Source organism: Pongo pygmaeus, chromosome 5 (genome assembly GCF_028885625.2).
Source record: "Pongo pygmaeus isolate AG05252 chromosome 5, NHGRI_mPonPyg2-v2.0_pri, whole genome shotgun sequence".
Classification (NCBI taxonomy): domain Eukaryota; kingdom Metazoa; phylum Chordata; class Mammalia; order Primates; family Hominidae; genus Pongo; species Pongo pygmaeus.
In genome coordinates, this window is record NC_072378.2 from 142,896,645 (window position 1) to 142,912,070 (window position 15,426).

The window sequence follows — 15,426 nt, forward strand, 5'->3', positions numbered from 1 at the left end:
CATGCTAACCCTGTTCACCTGCCCAGTACCCCATTACTCCCAAGCCTGAACTCTCTGCCAGATCATGTCATGCATGAGATCTGATTCCAGCCTGTTCTCTAATAGCATCAATGTCCCAAAGTCCTTGGTTGACTAACCAATGAATTAAGCATCGAGTATACCCAAACATGTCCTAGATACTGAGAGTATGGAACAGACTTGATACTTGGGTTACTTTCTTTTGCTCTCAAGAAGCTCATTTTTAAAATTTTTATTATAAAATAATTCAAATAGTCAAAAAGTACAGCAATTGTAACACTAAGGAGATATAAACATCAACATTTGCCAAGGTTTTGAAGACTTTACATTGGTAAAAAAGAAAATGTTATCAACAGAGTTGAGGATGTCTCTGCCAACCTCTAAATTTTCCTGTCTCCCTCTTTCCTTTCTTCCTTCTTTCCTCCCTCCATTTTTTTCCCCAAAGGTAACTACTAGCCTAGTTACCTAGTGGCCATGTATTCATAAAAAGTAGCATTTTTATTTTTAAAAAAATACACTAAAATGGTATCATACTTGATATGTCCTCTTGGATGTTACTTTTTCCATTCAAAATAATGTTTTTGACATTTATTCAAGTCAATACATGTAGAACCAATTCAATGTATTCTATCAGTTGAATGTTATTTTGCTATGTGAGTTTATCATAATTTATCTTTTTTTATTTTGATGATTATGCATACTCATTTCAGGGTTTTTGTTATTATAGTTCTGCAATGAGCATTCATGTATGTGTTTCCTTGCTTATGTGTGTGAGAATTTCTCTAGGGCAATGTTTTGCAACTTTATTTTGACAAGGACCCACATGTAGACAACATTTTATATCATCATCACAAGTCCAGGTGCAAACACATATAAACACATACATAGTCATTTAACTGAAACAAACCCAAGATATATTCTCATATTATTCTATTCTATTTCTTTTCTGTTCTATTCTGTATGCTATTTCTTGTTATATTCTACTCTCTTCTACTCCTTGTTAAATTCAGGGACTGACATACTGAGTTGATTCTGCAACTGAACAATGAGTCAGGATCTAGGGTTTGAAAAACACTAACTTAATATATATATCCAGGAGCAGAATTGCTGTGTCTAAGAGTATGAGCATTTCAACTTCGTTGTATATTGCCAAGTTGCTCTCTTCATAGCAAGATGTACCCATTTTAGAGATATTAAAATATAAAATATGTGCATTTTATCATCTAGGTTATGCAATATTCTGGATACAAATTTTTCATTCATTGTATGAATTTTCATTTTTAAAATTTGTCCTTTAACTTTCTTTATGTATATTTTATCATGTGGAAGTTTTTAATTTTGGAGTAGTCAAATGTGTAAAAATGTTTCATATAGCTAATTTAGCCTTTAAGATATTCCTACTTGATTTCATAAAGATAGTCTCCTACATCTCTTTCTGAAAATTCTGCAGTTTTGACTTTTGGCCGCAGACTTTTAATCTATCTGGGGTTGGTATTTTGTTATTGTGTGAGATAGGTATTAATGGATATCCTCAAGTATCCAAATTTTTTTTGAGTGACCCATTCTTTCCACATTGGAGTTTTTTGTTTGTTTGTTTGTTTTAAAATTTTTTATTTCCATAGGTTATTGGGGAATCGGTGGTGTTTGGTTACATGAGTAAGTTATTTAGTGGTGATTTGTGAGATTTTGGTATACCCATCATCACACAAGGAGTATACACTGCACCCAATTTGTAGTCTTTTATCCCTCACGCACTTCCCATTCTTTCCCCCTGAGTCCCCAAAGTCCATCGTGTCATTCTTATGCCCTTGCATCCTCATAGCTTAGCTCCCACTTATGAGGGAGAACATACAATGTTTGGTTTTCCATTCCTGAGTTACTTCACTTAGAATAATAGTCTCCAATCTCATCCACGTTGTTGTGAATGCCATAAATTCATTCCTCTTTATAGCTGAGTAGTAGTCCATCATATATAATATATATATACATATATATATGTATCTATGTGTGTGTGTGTGTGTATATATATTTATATCTCACATATATATCACAGTTTCTTTATCCACTCTTTGACTGATGGACATTTGAGTTGGTTTCACATTTTTGCAATTGTGAATCATGCTGCTATAAACATGCATGTGCAAGGGTCTTTTTCCTGTAATGACTTCTTTTCCTCTGGGTAGATACCCGGTAGTGAGATTGCTAAATCAAATGGTACTTCTACTCTTAGTTCTTTAAAGAATCTCCAAACTGTTTTTCGTAGTGGTTGTACTAGTTCACATGCCCACCAGCAGTGTAGAAGTGTTCCCTGTTCACCGTATCCATGCCAATATCTACTATTTTTTAATTTTTTGATTATGGCCATTCTTGCAGGAGTGAGGTAGTATCGCATTGTGGTTTTGATTCACATTTCCCTGATCATTAGTGATATTGAGCATTTTTTTATTTGTTTGTTGGCCTTGTGTATATCTTCTTTTGAGAATTGTCTATGCATGTATTTGGCCCACTTTTTGATGGGATTGTTTGTTTTTTTCTTGATAATATGTTTGAGTTCGTTATAGATTCTGGATATTAGTCGTATGTTAGATGTATAGATTGTGAAGATTTTCTCCCACTCTGTGGGTTGTCTGTTTACCCTGCTGACTATTCCTTTTGTTCTGCAAAATCTCTTTAGTTTATTTAAGTCCCAGCTATTTATCTTTGTTTTTATTGCATTTGCTTTTGGGTTCTTGGTCATGAAATCCTTGCCTAAGCCAATGTCTATAAGGGTTTTTCCAGTGTTATCTTCTAGAATTTTATTCAGGTCTTAAATTTAAGTCCTTAATCCATCTTGAGTTAATTTTTGTATAAGATGAGTGATGAGAATCCAGTTTCATTCTCCTACATATGGCTTGCCAATTATCCCAGCACCATTTGTTGAATAGGGTGTCCTTTCCTCACTTTATGTTTTTGTTTGCTTTGTTGAAGATGAGTTGGCTATAAGTATTTGGGTTTATTTCTCGGTTCTCTATTCCATTCCATTGGTCTGTGTGCCTATTTTTATGCCAGTACCATGCCGTTTTGGTGACTATGGCCTTATAATACACTTTGAAATCAGGTAATGCGATGTCTCTAGATTTGTTCTTTTTGCTTAGTCTTGCTTTGGCTATGTGGGCTCTTTTTTGGTTCCATACGAATTTTAGGATTGTTTTTACTAATTCTGTGATGAATTATGGTGGTATTTTGATGAGAATAGCATTGAATTTGTAGATTGCTTTTGGCAGTATGGTCATTTTCACAATATTGATTCTACTCATCCAAGAGCATGGGATGTGTTTCCATTTGTTTGTGTTGTCTGTGATTTCTTTCAGCAGTGTTTGGTAGTTTTCCTTGTAGAGGTCTTTCACCTCCTTGGTTGGGTATATTCCAAAGTTTTGTTTTTTGGGGGTATTTTGTTTCTTTCTTTTGTTTTTGCAGCTATTGTAAAACGTGTAGAGTTCTTGATTTGATTCTCAACTTAGTCACTGTTGGTATATAGAAGAGCCACTGATTTGTGCACATTAATTTTGTACCTGGAAACTTTGCTGAATTCTTTTATCAGTTCTAAGAGTTTTCTGGAGGCGTCTTTAGGGTTTTCTAGACAAACAATCATATCATCAGCAAACAGCAACTGTTTGACTTTCTCATTGCCGATTTGGATGCCTTTTATTTCTTTCTCTTGTCTGATTGCTCTGGCTAGAACTTCCAGTACTATGTTGAAGAGGAGTGGTAAGAGGGGGCATCCTTGTCTTGTTCCAGTCCTCAGAAGGAGTGCTTTCAACTTTTCCTCATTCAGTATTATGTTGTCTGTGGGTTTGTCATAAATGGCTTTTTTTACATTGAGATATGTCCCTTGTATGCCAATTTTGCTGAGAGTTTTAATTATAAAGGGATGCTGGATTTTGTTGAATGATTTTTCTGCATCTATTGAGATGATCATGTGATTTTTGTTTTTAGTTCTGTTTATGTGGCGTATCACATTTATTGAGTTGCATATGTTAAACCATCCCTGCATCCCTTTTATGAAACCCACTTCATCATGGTGGATTATCTTTTTGATATGTTGTTGAATTTGGTTACCTAGTATTTTGTTAAGGATTTTAGCATCTATATTCATCAGGGATATTTGTCTGTAGTTTTCTTTTTTGGCATGTCCTTTCCTGGTTTTGGTATTAGGATGATACTGGCTCCATAGAATGATTTGGGGAGGGTTCCCTCTTTCTCTATCTTGTGGAATAGTGTCAATAGGATTACTACCAATTCTTCTTTATATGTCTGGTAGAATTCTGTTGTGAATCCATCTGTCTGGGCTTCATTTTGTTGGTAATTTTTAAATTACTATTTTAATCTTGTCACTTGTCGTTGATCTGTTCAGGGTACCTAATTCTTCTTGATTTAAGCTGGAGAGTTGTATCTTTCCAGGAATTTATCCAGCTCCTCTAGGTTTTCTAGTTTATGCACATAAAGGTGTTCATAGTATCCTTGAATGATCTTCTGTATTTCTGTGGTGTCAGTTGTAATATCTCCTGTTTCATTTCTAATTGAGCATATTTGGATTTTCTCTCATCTTTTCCTGGTTAATCTTGCTAATGCTCTATCAATTTTATGTATATTTCCAAAGAACCAACTTCTTGTTACATTTACCTTTTGTATTTTTTTGTTTCAATTTCATTTAATTCTGCTCAGATCTTGGTTATTTCCTTTCTTCTGCTGGGTTTGGGTTTGGTTTGTTCTTGTTTTTTTACTTCCTTGAGGTGTGACCTTATATTGTCTGTGCTCTTTCGGACTTTTTAATGTAGGCGTTTAGGGCTATGAACTTTCCTCTTAGCACTGCCTTTGCTGTATCACAGAGGTTTTGATAGGTTGTGCTACTATTGTCATTCAGTTAGCAGAATTTTTTAATTTCCATCTTGATTTCATTTTTGACCCAATGATCATTCAGGAGCAGGTTATTCAATTTCCATGTATTTGCATGGTTTCGAAGGTTCCTTTTGGAGTTAATTTCCAGTTTTATTCCACTGTGGTCTGAGAGAGTGCTTGATATAATTTCAATTTTCTTAAATTTATTGAGGCTTGTTTTGTGGCCTATCATATGGTCTATCTTGGAGAAAGTTTCATGTGCTGTTTGATAGAATGTATATTCTGTGGTTGTTGTGTGGAATGTTCTGCATATACCTGTTAAGTCCATTTGTTCCAGGGTATAGTTTAAATCCATTGGTTTTTTGTTGACTTTCTGTCTTGATGACTTGTCTAGTGCTGTTAGTGGTGTATTCAAGTCCTCCACTATTATTGTGTTGCTATGTCATTTTTTAGATCTATTAGTAATCCTTTTATAAATCTGGGAGCTCCAGTGTTAGGTGCATATATGTTTAGGATGGTAATATTTTCCTGTTGGAGAAGGCCTTTCATCATTGTATAGTGTCCCTCTTTGTCTTTTTAAACTGCTATTTATTTAAAGTTTGTTTTGTCTGATATAAGAATAGTGACTCCTGCTCACTTTTGGTGTCCATTTGCATGAATTGTCTTTTTCCACCCCTTTACCTTAAGTGAGTCCTTATGTTTTAGGTGAGTCTCTTGAAGGCGGCAGATAGTTGGTTGGTGAATTCTTATCCATTCTGCAATTCTGTATCTTTTAAGTGGAGCATTTAGGCCATTTACATTCAATATTAGTATTGAGATGTGGGGTACCATTCCATTAATCATGCTATTTGTTGCCTGCATACCTTGGTTTTTTTTTTTAATGTATTTTTTTTTATAGGTCCTGTGAGAGTTATGCTTTAAACGGGTTCTGTTTTAATGTGTTTCCAGGATTTGTTTCAAGATTTAGAGCTCCTCTTAGCAGTTCTTATAGTGGTGGCTTGGTAGTGGTGAATTATCTCAGCATTTGTTTGTCTGAAAAAGACTGTATCTTTCCTTCATATATGAAGCTTAGTTTCACTGGATACAAAATCCTTGGTTGATAATTGTTTTGTTTGAGGATGCTGAAGATAGGGCCCAATCCTTTCTAGCTTGTAGGGTTTCTGCTGAGATATCTGCTGTTAATCCTATAGGTTTTCCTTTATAGGTTACCTGGTGCTTTTGCCTCACAGCTCTTAAGATTCTTTCTTTCATCTTAACTTTGGATAACCTGATGACAATGTGCATAGGGGATGATCTTTTTGTGATGCATTTCCCAAGTGTTCTTTGAGCTTCTTATATTTGAATGTCTAGATGTCTAGCAAGGCCAGGGAAGTTTTCCTTGATTATTCCCCCAAATGTTTCCCAAATTTTTAGATTTCTCTTCTTCCTCAGGAACACCAATTATTCTTAGGTTTGGTCATTAAACACAATCCCAGACTTCTTGGAGGCTTTGTTCATATTTTCTTTTATTTTTTTTGAGACAGAGTCTCACTCTGTCACCCAGACTGGAGTGCAGGGGTGTGATCTCAGCTCACTGCAACCTCTGCCTCCTGGGTTCAAGTGATTCTTCTGCCTCAGCCTCCTGAGTAGCTGGGACTACAGCCACGCACCACCATGCCCAGCTAATTTTTGTATTTTTAATAGAGACAGGGTTTTTACCATATTGGTCAGGCTGGTCTTGGACTCCTAACCTCATGATCCACCAATCTTGGCCTCCCAAAGTGCTGGGATTACAGGGGTGAGCCACCATGCCTGGCCTTTGTTCATATTTTCTTATTATTATTTCTTTGTCTTTGTTGGATTGGGTTAATTCAAAGACCTTGTCTTTGAGCTCTGAAGTTCTTTCTTCTGCTTGTTCAATTCTATTGCTGAGACTTTCTGGAGCATTTTGCATTTCTATAAATGTGTCCATTGTTTCCTGAAGTTTTGATTTTTTTTTAAATTTATGCTGTCTATTTCATTGAATATTTCTCCCTTCACTTATTGTATTATTATTATTTTTTGATTTCCTTAAATTGGGCTTCACCTTTCTCTGGTGCCTCCCTGTTTAGCATAATAACTAGCATCCTGAATTCTTTTTTCAGGTAAATTAGAAATTTCTTCTTGGTTTGGATCCATTGCTGGTGAGCTAGTGTGATTTTTGGGGGGTGTTAAAGAACCTTGTTTTGTCATACTAACAGAGTTGATTTTCTGGTTCCTTCTCATTTGGGTAGACTCCATCAAAGGGAATGTCTAGGGCTAAAAGCTGTTGATCAGATTCTTTTGTCTATGGGGTGTTCCCTTGATGTAGTACTCTCCCCTTTTCCCTATGGATGTGGATTCCGGAGAGCTGAGCTGTAGTGATTGCTATCTCTCTTCTGGATCTTGCCACCCAGCAAATCTAACAGGCTCTGGGCTGGTACTGGGGACTGTCTGCACAGAGCCCTGTGATATGAACTGTCTGCGGGTCCCGCAGCCATGGATAACAGCACCTGCTCTGGCGAAAGTGGCAGGGGGATGAAATGGACTCTCTGATGGACCCTAGCTTAGGTGGTTTAATGCAGTATTTTTGTGCCGGTTAGCCTCCTGCTGACACTTTCCAGACAGCATCGGCTCTGGTAGTATGGGGAGGAACAGCGGGTGTGGGGGCCCTGGAACTCCCAAGAGTATATGCTGTTTGTCTTCAGTTACCAGGGTACATAGGGAAGGACTGCTGGGCGGGGGCAGGGCTAGGCATGTCTGAGCTCAGACTCTCCTTGGATGGGTCTTGCTGTGGCTGCTGTGGGGGATGGGGGTGAAGTTCCCAGGTCAACAGTTATGTTCCTAGGAGGATTATGGCTGCCTCTACTGTGTAATGCAGGTCATCAGGGAAGTGGGGGAAAGCCAGCAGTCACAGGTGTCACCCAGTTCCCACACAATCTAAAAGGCTGGTCTCACTCCCACCATGCCCCGACCAACAGCACCAAGACTGTTTCCAAGCAGTGGGTGAGCAGGGCTGAGAACGTGCCACAGGCTACCTGACTCCCAGCTGCAAAACCAAGTAGGGCTTTTATTCTTCCCTCACCTGTGGAGTTTGCACACTGGATTCACACCCTCCCCCGAGTTCTGGCCTGGAGACTTCTCAATCGGTTTAAGTTATTACAAAGTTCAGCTGGAGGTTGCCTTCTCCCTCTGGCCTTTTCCCAGTGCCTCTATCCACCGTCCCCAGGGATTCCTGTGAGGCAAGGCAGAAATGGCTTGCTAAGGGACCCTGAGAGCCAACAGGTCTTTTCCTGCTGCCTTCTGTACTGTGTATTTCACTCTGCTCTCTAAATTGACTGAGCTCCATGTAAGGTCAGAATCTTCTCCCTTAATCTAGACCTGCAGGTTCCCCAGTGAGGTGTTCAGGGCAGATGATCTCCCTTTCCCACTTCCACAGTTTGGGCACTCATAGTATTTGGGGTGTCTTCAGGGTCCTACAGGAGCAATCTACTTCCTTCAGAAGATCTGTGGTTCCCTCAGTTTTCCTAATATATTCCTACAGTTGTTCTGGAGCAAAAGTTCATGAAGCAAGCCTCCACATGCTGCATGTTGTCCAAGTCAGAGCTGCAACCTAGTTCCGCCTCCTGTCCACCATCATCTCCATCCACATTAGAGTTTTAATACCATTTTTGTCCTGTATCAAGTACTCAAAATACGTGAGTTTGTGTCTTGGAATTCCTTTTTTTTTTTTTTTTTTCAGTTGCAGGGCTTATCCCTGCATAAGCATCACGGTGTTATTTACTAAAGCTTTATTTTAAAAATCTCCTATAGAATTGCATAGGCTTATCTTGTTGACTTCTTTTTCTCAAGTTTTTTAGAATCAGCTTGTCTAATTCCATGAAAAAGTATGCTGAGAATTTGATTGGAATTACACGAATTTATAGATCACTTTAAAGAGAATTGTCATATTTTAACCATTTATTCTTTGAATCCATGGATGTAGTGTATCTCCTTATGTATTTAACCTTCATTACAAATCTTAATAATACAGCTTGTACATATTGACATACTGAATGCCATGGTATGAAGCCCTGAGAAAAATACAACCTTATTTCTGTTAGTCTTAACAAAACTGCATAACGTCAATCCACTCATAAGAAAACATCAGAAAAAATCCAAACTGAGGAAGATTCAACAGAATAACTGATCAACCCTGGCAAAAGTGTCATAATCGTGGAAAGCAAGGTAACGCTGGGGAATGACTCCAAACTTCGGGAAACAGTTATGTCTAACAATGAAATGTCATGTAAAATCTTCTATAGGAAACTAGAACAGGAAAAGGACATTAGGAGAAAACTTGTGAAGCTCTAAGATCTTTAGCTGATAGTATCGTACCAATGCTAATGTCCAGATTTTAATAATCATACTCTGATCATATAAGAGGTTAACATTTGGGGAGGCTAGGTAAGGAATATAAAGAAACTCTCCATACTATTTTTCAACTTTTCTATAAGTTTAAAATTAGTTCAACATAAAAAGTTAAAACATAAGTTTGTAAATTGACATCGTTGTGTTGGTTGGGACTTCAACATTTCACTCATAGCATATGCTGTTTGCTCTTGGTCTTAGGTAGGTATTCTTCAGCTGTTTAAGGGGTTTCTGTCTTATTCATAGTTGGGTAAATATGTGTGTAGGAGGAGGTGTTTAATCACCTCTAGATGTTGAATTTAATCCAATATTTTTTCTATCTATACCAACTGAGGTATTCAAGTACAGTGTTTTGTCTTTCCTTTTTAGTTTGCAAATGTGTTAAATTACTACCTTTTCTAATATTAAGTCACCTTGTAGTTCCAAAATAAACCCCCTTTGTCATATGTATTTTTAAGGTACATTGCTAGATTTGATGTACTAATGTTTAATGCATTGTTTTTATATCTATGTTCATCACGTGAGATTGCTAATGAGTTTTCTTTACTATAATTTTTATTGTTTTGCATGCCTACTCTTTTTTTTCTGAGTTTCCTTTTACTTCTTAAATTATGGTTTTTCTATTGCTAGTTACTCATTCTCTTACCTTTTGTCTTTTTTTACCCCTATTCTTCAATACTGGATCACCTATGTAGACTTTTAATTGGTATTATCTTCTCTAGGACTACCATAATGTTTTAAAGTACCCTTGCCTTCTGGCCTTTACTTTCACTTATGAGAAACTTTGCTGCAAGTCTAATTGCTATTCACTTACAGGCAATCTGTTCCTTTGCTCAAGTTGTTGTTTTTTAAGATTCATTTTTTGTCTTTGGTGTTCTGCAATCTCCTTATAATGCATCTGGGATACTCAAGAACCAATCTGAGGATCATGACCTTTCTTAATTCTAGAAAATTATCAGCCATTATTTTTAATAATATTGTCTCATCTACACTAATTCTCTTCTTGTTCTCTGCAATTATTTTGGATGTATATTGAATTTTTCTCCACAGTCTTCCATGCCCCTTATACGGTCTTTAATATGTTTTTTATTCTCTTTATTTGTGCTGCTTTTCTGAGCACTTAGACAAGATTCGTCTTCCAACATACTGATTTTTCTCTTTAGCTATGTCTACTCTATTGCTTAACCAATTTATTAAGTATGTTAATTTTAATAAGTATGTTTCTTATTTCCAGAATATCTACTTTCTCTTTTCCAAGTCCACATTACTGTGGCCGCATCTTTAATTTTATTTTCTGTTTCTTCTTATATGTCTTAAACACTTCGATTACTATTTTACAGAGCGATTTTTATCATTGCAAACCCTTGGGATATTTTTTATTATTTCAAATGTTTGTTCTTTATTGTTGTACTTGCTCTTCCTTTTCAAGATAGGTCATTTTCCTGTACCCTTTGTAATTTTTTTATTGTGAGCTTCTCTTCAGGAGGGTGTGTGTGTTTGTGTGTATGTTTTAATTGGAGTCCCATGTGCCTTGGTTGGTGGAGATTTTTCTAGTGAGGGGTTTTATATTTGCTTTTATGTGGTACTTTAGGCATTTTACTACTCTGGGACAAAATTTCATATTCACGTCCTTGTTGTGGGTTAAATTGTGTCCTCTAATATGATGTGTTCAATTCATAACCCCTAGAGCTAATGGATGTGACCTTATTTGGAAACAGAGTCTCTGCAGATGTAATCAAGTTAAGATAAGGTCATATTGGATTAGGGTGAGCCCTAAACCCAATGACTGCTGTCTTTATAAGACAAGGGAAGGGAGCTGTTAAAACAGAGGGAGAGAGAGAGACAGTGAAGAAGACCATGTGACAATTGAGGTAGGAATTGGAGTGATGCCGCTCCAAGACAAGGATCACCAAGGATTGCCAGCCACCACCAGAAGCCAGGAGAGAGGCACAGGACAGAGTTTCCCTCGGGGCCTCTAGAAGGAAGAAACCCTACCAACACTTTGATTTCAGACTTTTGGCCTCCAGCACTGTGGCAGAATAAACTGCTGTTGTTTTAAGATACCTAGTTTGTGGCACTTTGTCATGACACCCTAGGAAACTAAGACAATCCTGGCTCGGTATTTCTTGTGAGGACATTAAAATTTCATTTGTTTGTCTTTAGGGCTTTTATCTGGGTTAGGTATCCCTTGGCACTGGCATAGACACTCACTGCTTCGATTTTGAAATCCCACTTGAGGGTTTCCTTTTTTTCTAAGGCTAGCTTTTTACAGTATTATAATTTTGTTTTAAATATTTGATCCAACACAGATAACTGTATCTAAAAGGAAAGTTATCTGCGTTAACTCTATCCACTATATTTCTAGACCCTGAAATCTGATTCTCATTTATGGCCAAGGAAAGGAAATTACAATAGCCTGCTCTGTACAATAGGAAATTACAATAGCCTGCTCTGTACAATAGCCATACCATGTGCTATGGGCACAAAAAGGCAGAGAGATGTGGAAAGTAGGAAGTGTGGAGTCATCCCAGTACCTCATCAAACTCTCCTAGGCCTTCAAGTATTTTCATATTTGAGAAAGCTTATGCTTTCTCAATATTTGTGTTCAATATTTGTGTAACCTTAGAGTCCCTGCCTACGTCCTGTCTCATCTCTCGCCACCCCCTCCTTTTCATAAACCATCACCCAGGCCAAGAAACATGCTTCCTTTCCTCAAATGGACTATTATTTCTTTCACCCTCTTGCTGCACATGTAAATTTCTTCTTCCCGGAACATTCCTGTTCCTTTCTGGCATCCAAATCCTACATGTTCTTTAGGCCTTCTCTGGATGACAGAAGCCCCACCAGTTACTAAATAAACAGTGGGTGAGAGGAAGCAAGACTGAAAGCAGGATCCCAGAAAGGACATGATGTGGACCTATCTAAGATTTGGGGATGGAGAGGAATAGATTTACTTAAGTGGGAAGTCACTGAGTTCCTATTATTAAGCATGTGGGGGTTATCTAGTCAACAGGTATCTCATATGTATTTTTGGCTTTATTTTTCTTACCAGATCAGAACTTCCTTAAGGTCAGTAACATTATGGAAAAACATTTTTATCCTACACAGGGCCTATCCCAGGACATTGCAATAAAGAAATAAATATTTGTTGACTGAGGGGATAAAAATATAAATTAATTAACATATATTCATTGAAAATATATTTTCCATATCTTCAAGTATAATATATATGGTCTGAGTCTCAATTTTAATAAGCCTCATTGTGGGTTTGTTTTGTTTTATATTTGGTGAGGGCTGGGATTTTGTGTTTTCTTGAGAATGGTTGGTGGAATTTATTTTATAATTCTGTGGTTATGTCTTCTGTTTTAATCTTTTATTTTTCTAGTGCTTTTGTGTCTTGATGTGAGTCCTCAGAGAAAGGGCCTTGTTCATTCTATGTACCACAGAGGGCTTAGCATATTTTTGGCACTCATTAAATGTTAACATCAACAAGAGAATCATGAAGAATGATTACACAAGAGGGAAGTAAACAGAAAGGCAAGAGTTGGCAAGCGTCAAATAGATACACCCACTTCTTCCCCCAAACTCGTGATTATAAAAGGTATTTATTTTCTCAGCATCTTTAACTCATTCACTTCCGGATACAAGTACAGAGCAGAACAGATTGCAAAACTCGTTTTTCGAAAGAATTGATCAGGAATTCAAATCTTTTTTTCACTGCAGCAGCTATTCCAAAAATTATAAAACAAGGTTTATTCTTTTGAAACCTCCAAGGTTAGCAGTATCCGTGTTGGCAGGAGTGGTACATACAGCTCCAGTTTTCCTTTTTCCCCAATAGTGAAAGGACTCCAGTGTGAAGGAAGCTCTTTGGTGCCAAAGGACTATGGCTCCTAACTCCTGTCTATAGCAAAACCAGGGAAATAGATTTTTTTTTTGTAAAAAAAGCAAAATCCAGCTACCAAACACCTTGTCTCCATCAACAGTTCTGGCTGGATCAGCTGCTTTTTTATTCTAATTAAGTCTTTCCAAAAAAATTTATATGTCAGCAGAAGTGAGAGAAATAAAGGAAACATTTTTACTTGGCAACAGTGAAACTTCGTTGGCCAAAAAATATGTGAATGAAGTAAGCTTTTAAGAGCTTATGGGTTCTTTGTCAATATGAACCTAATAAATTAAAATTGGAAATACTTTCTGCCATCCCCCCAACATCTCATCAATCACCAATGTACTTCATCTCCCTCCCTCCCTTCCCACCTCAGATACAGTAAAGGAAGACAGCTGGCAAGCTATGGACAGGTCATATTATTAGTATTATTAATATTAAAACAGGTCATATTATTAGTAAAGAAACAGGGGTCTTGCTACAGGAATTCTGAAGCACTAGCGTCAGGTTTACTTTTTAAATGTGCAAAAGGAAGAGGAATGTTTTAAAGAGAGAGAAGAAAACTTTGGAATCTTCAGAGTTGGCGTTTGTTGGTATCACAGCTAAGTGTTAGCACAAAAGTCCCAAAGACGTGGAAATGAGAAGAATGAATTAAATATTGTCCTCACATCTTCATCTTTCACTTGTAATGGCATATAGCACCACTCAGGTGGAAAACTAGATCTTCTCTGACGATAAATATCAAAAACCTTTTACTAGGTAAAATTTGCACTACAGTTAAATAACAAAACTATTTTTCCCCTAGATACCTCCTTAGTCTACAATGTTATTAATGCATTTGAGTCAAGTGTAAATATAGTATAGACTGAGGCTTTGACTGTCTTCTTCCTTGTTTTTTAAAAAGGAAAAGAAGAATGAAAGTGTGTTTTCATTTGCATCATTTGGACATTAAGCACTAAAGCCTTCAACTCATCAGACTCAGAACACTATAAGAAATATTTTGCCCTATTCCTCACTGTTCCCCAGTGCTTTACACTGGCTTTGGAGCACTCTTTGAAGGTCTGTAGTCATTTGATTTATCCCCTCTTCCTTTTCCCTTTCCTAGATACCCTGTCCATGAAAACTCAGAGCAAGAAAAGAGGATAGAAGTGCTGAAAAATGGCCAGGGACATACTCACTAGAGGGGATCAGGAACAGGTTGTGTTCAGGCAATAGTAGATCTCAACAAGAACAATTGTGACACAGGCTATACTTAGTAGCGGGGTTCCAAGCTCAGCAGTGGGGGCATAGCAGGACTGAGAGGAGATCTTCCTTGTGAACACAGAGCTTAGTCATAGGAATGGGCTGTGCAGAAGGATTCCCCCTCCTGGAAAAACAGATGGCTTTTAATGAAAAGGGAACTGGATTACTCAGTGCCAGGGAGAGCTTTGCATGGGGTCATCCAGCAGTTGAATTCACATTCTGGTTATCGATCAAGGAGACCCTGGGATGAATTTGGGATCCTGTTGGTCAGCACTTGGTCCTTCAGATCCCAGGTTTGGGAATGTTGTGTAATCCTAAGCCCTACTAAATTTGGCACCTGGGCAGTTTAAATGTCTTACGTGTGGATTCATCCATACCTGGAGAAAGATCAAGTCTTAAGAAAAGAAGAGCCGTGGCAGAGCCATTTGGAATATAGGCTGGTAGAGGCCTAAAAAGGAGTTGGGGGCTGACACCAGCTTCCTTCCAGGAATTCATCAGGAACATCATTTTTCATGCTTAGGTAGCAAGTTTTCCTATTGATTTTACTTATAAATCCATTTGCCTAAAGTCTTATCTAAAGGGTTGGCTTTACTATCTAAGATCTAATTATTTGTCCTTCGTATTTAAGTAAGTATATTCTGTCATGTCATTTTATTTGTATATTAATTAAATGACACAGATAACTCAAAATAGAAGTCACACCCTATCTCTAAAGAAGATACATAATTTAATTTATTTTCTGTAAGAGAAAAAGAAATATACATAGTCAAGTGGGCTACAGGGTAACTTTCATTTGCACCTCCAAATCCACACTCTAACATGCTCTCTGCCCCAGGAGGCTGACCTATAAGAAACAAAGGAATCCACTGACCACCGCTTCCAGTTTTGTTCTACAATGGGAGGCACTAACGGGAGATGAAAGGGCGGGAGGGATGTGAGGTGGGGATTGCCAGGGCTTGGCCTTGTGCTTCTACCAGAATCCCCACAATCTTTCAGGT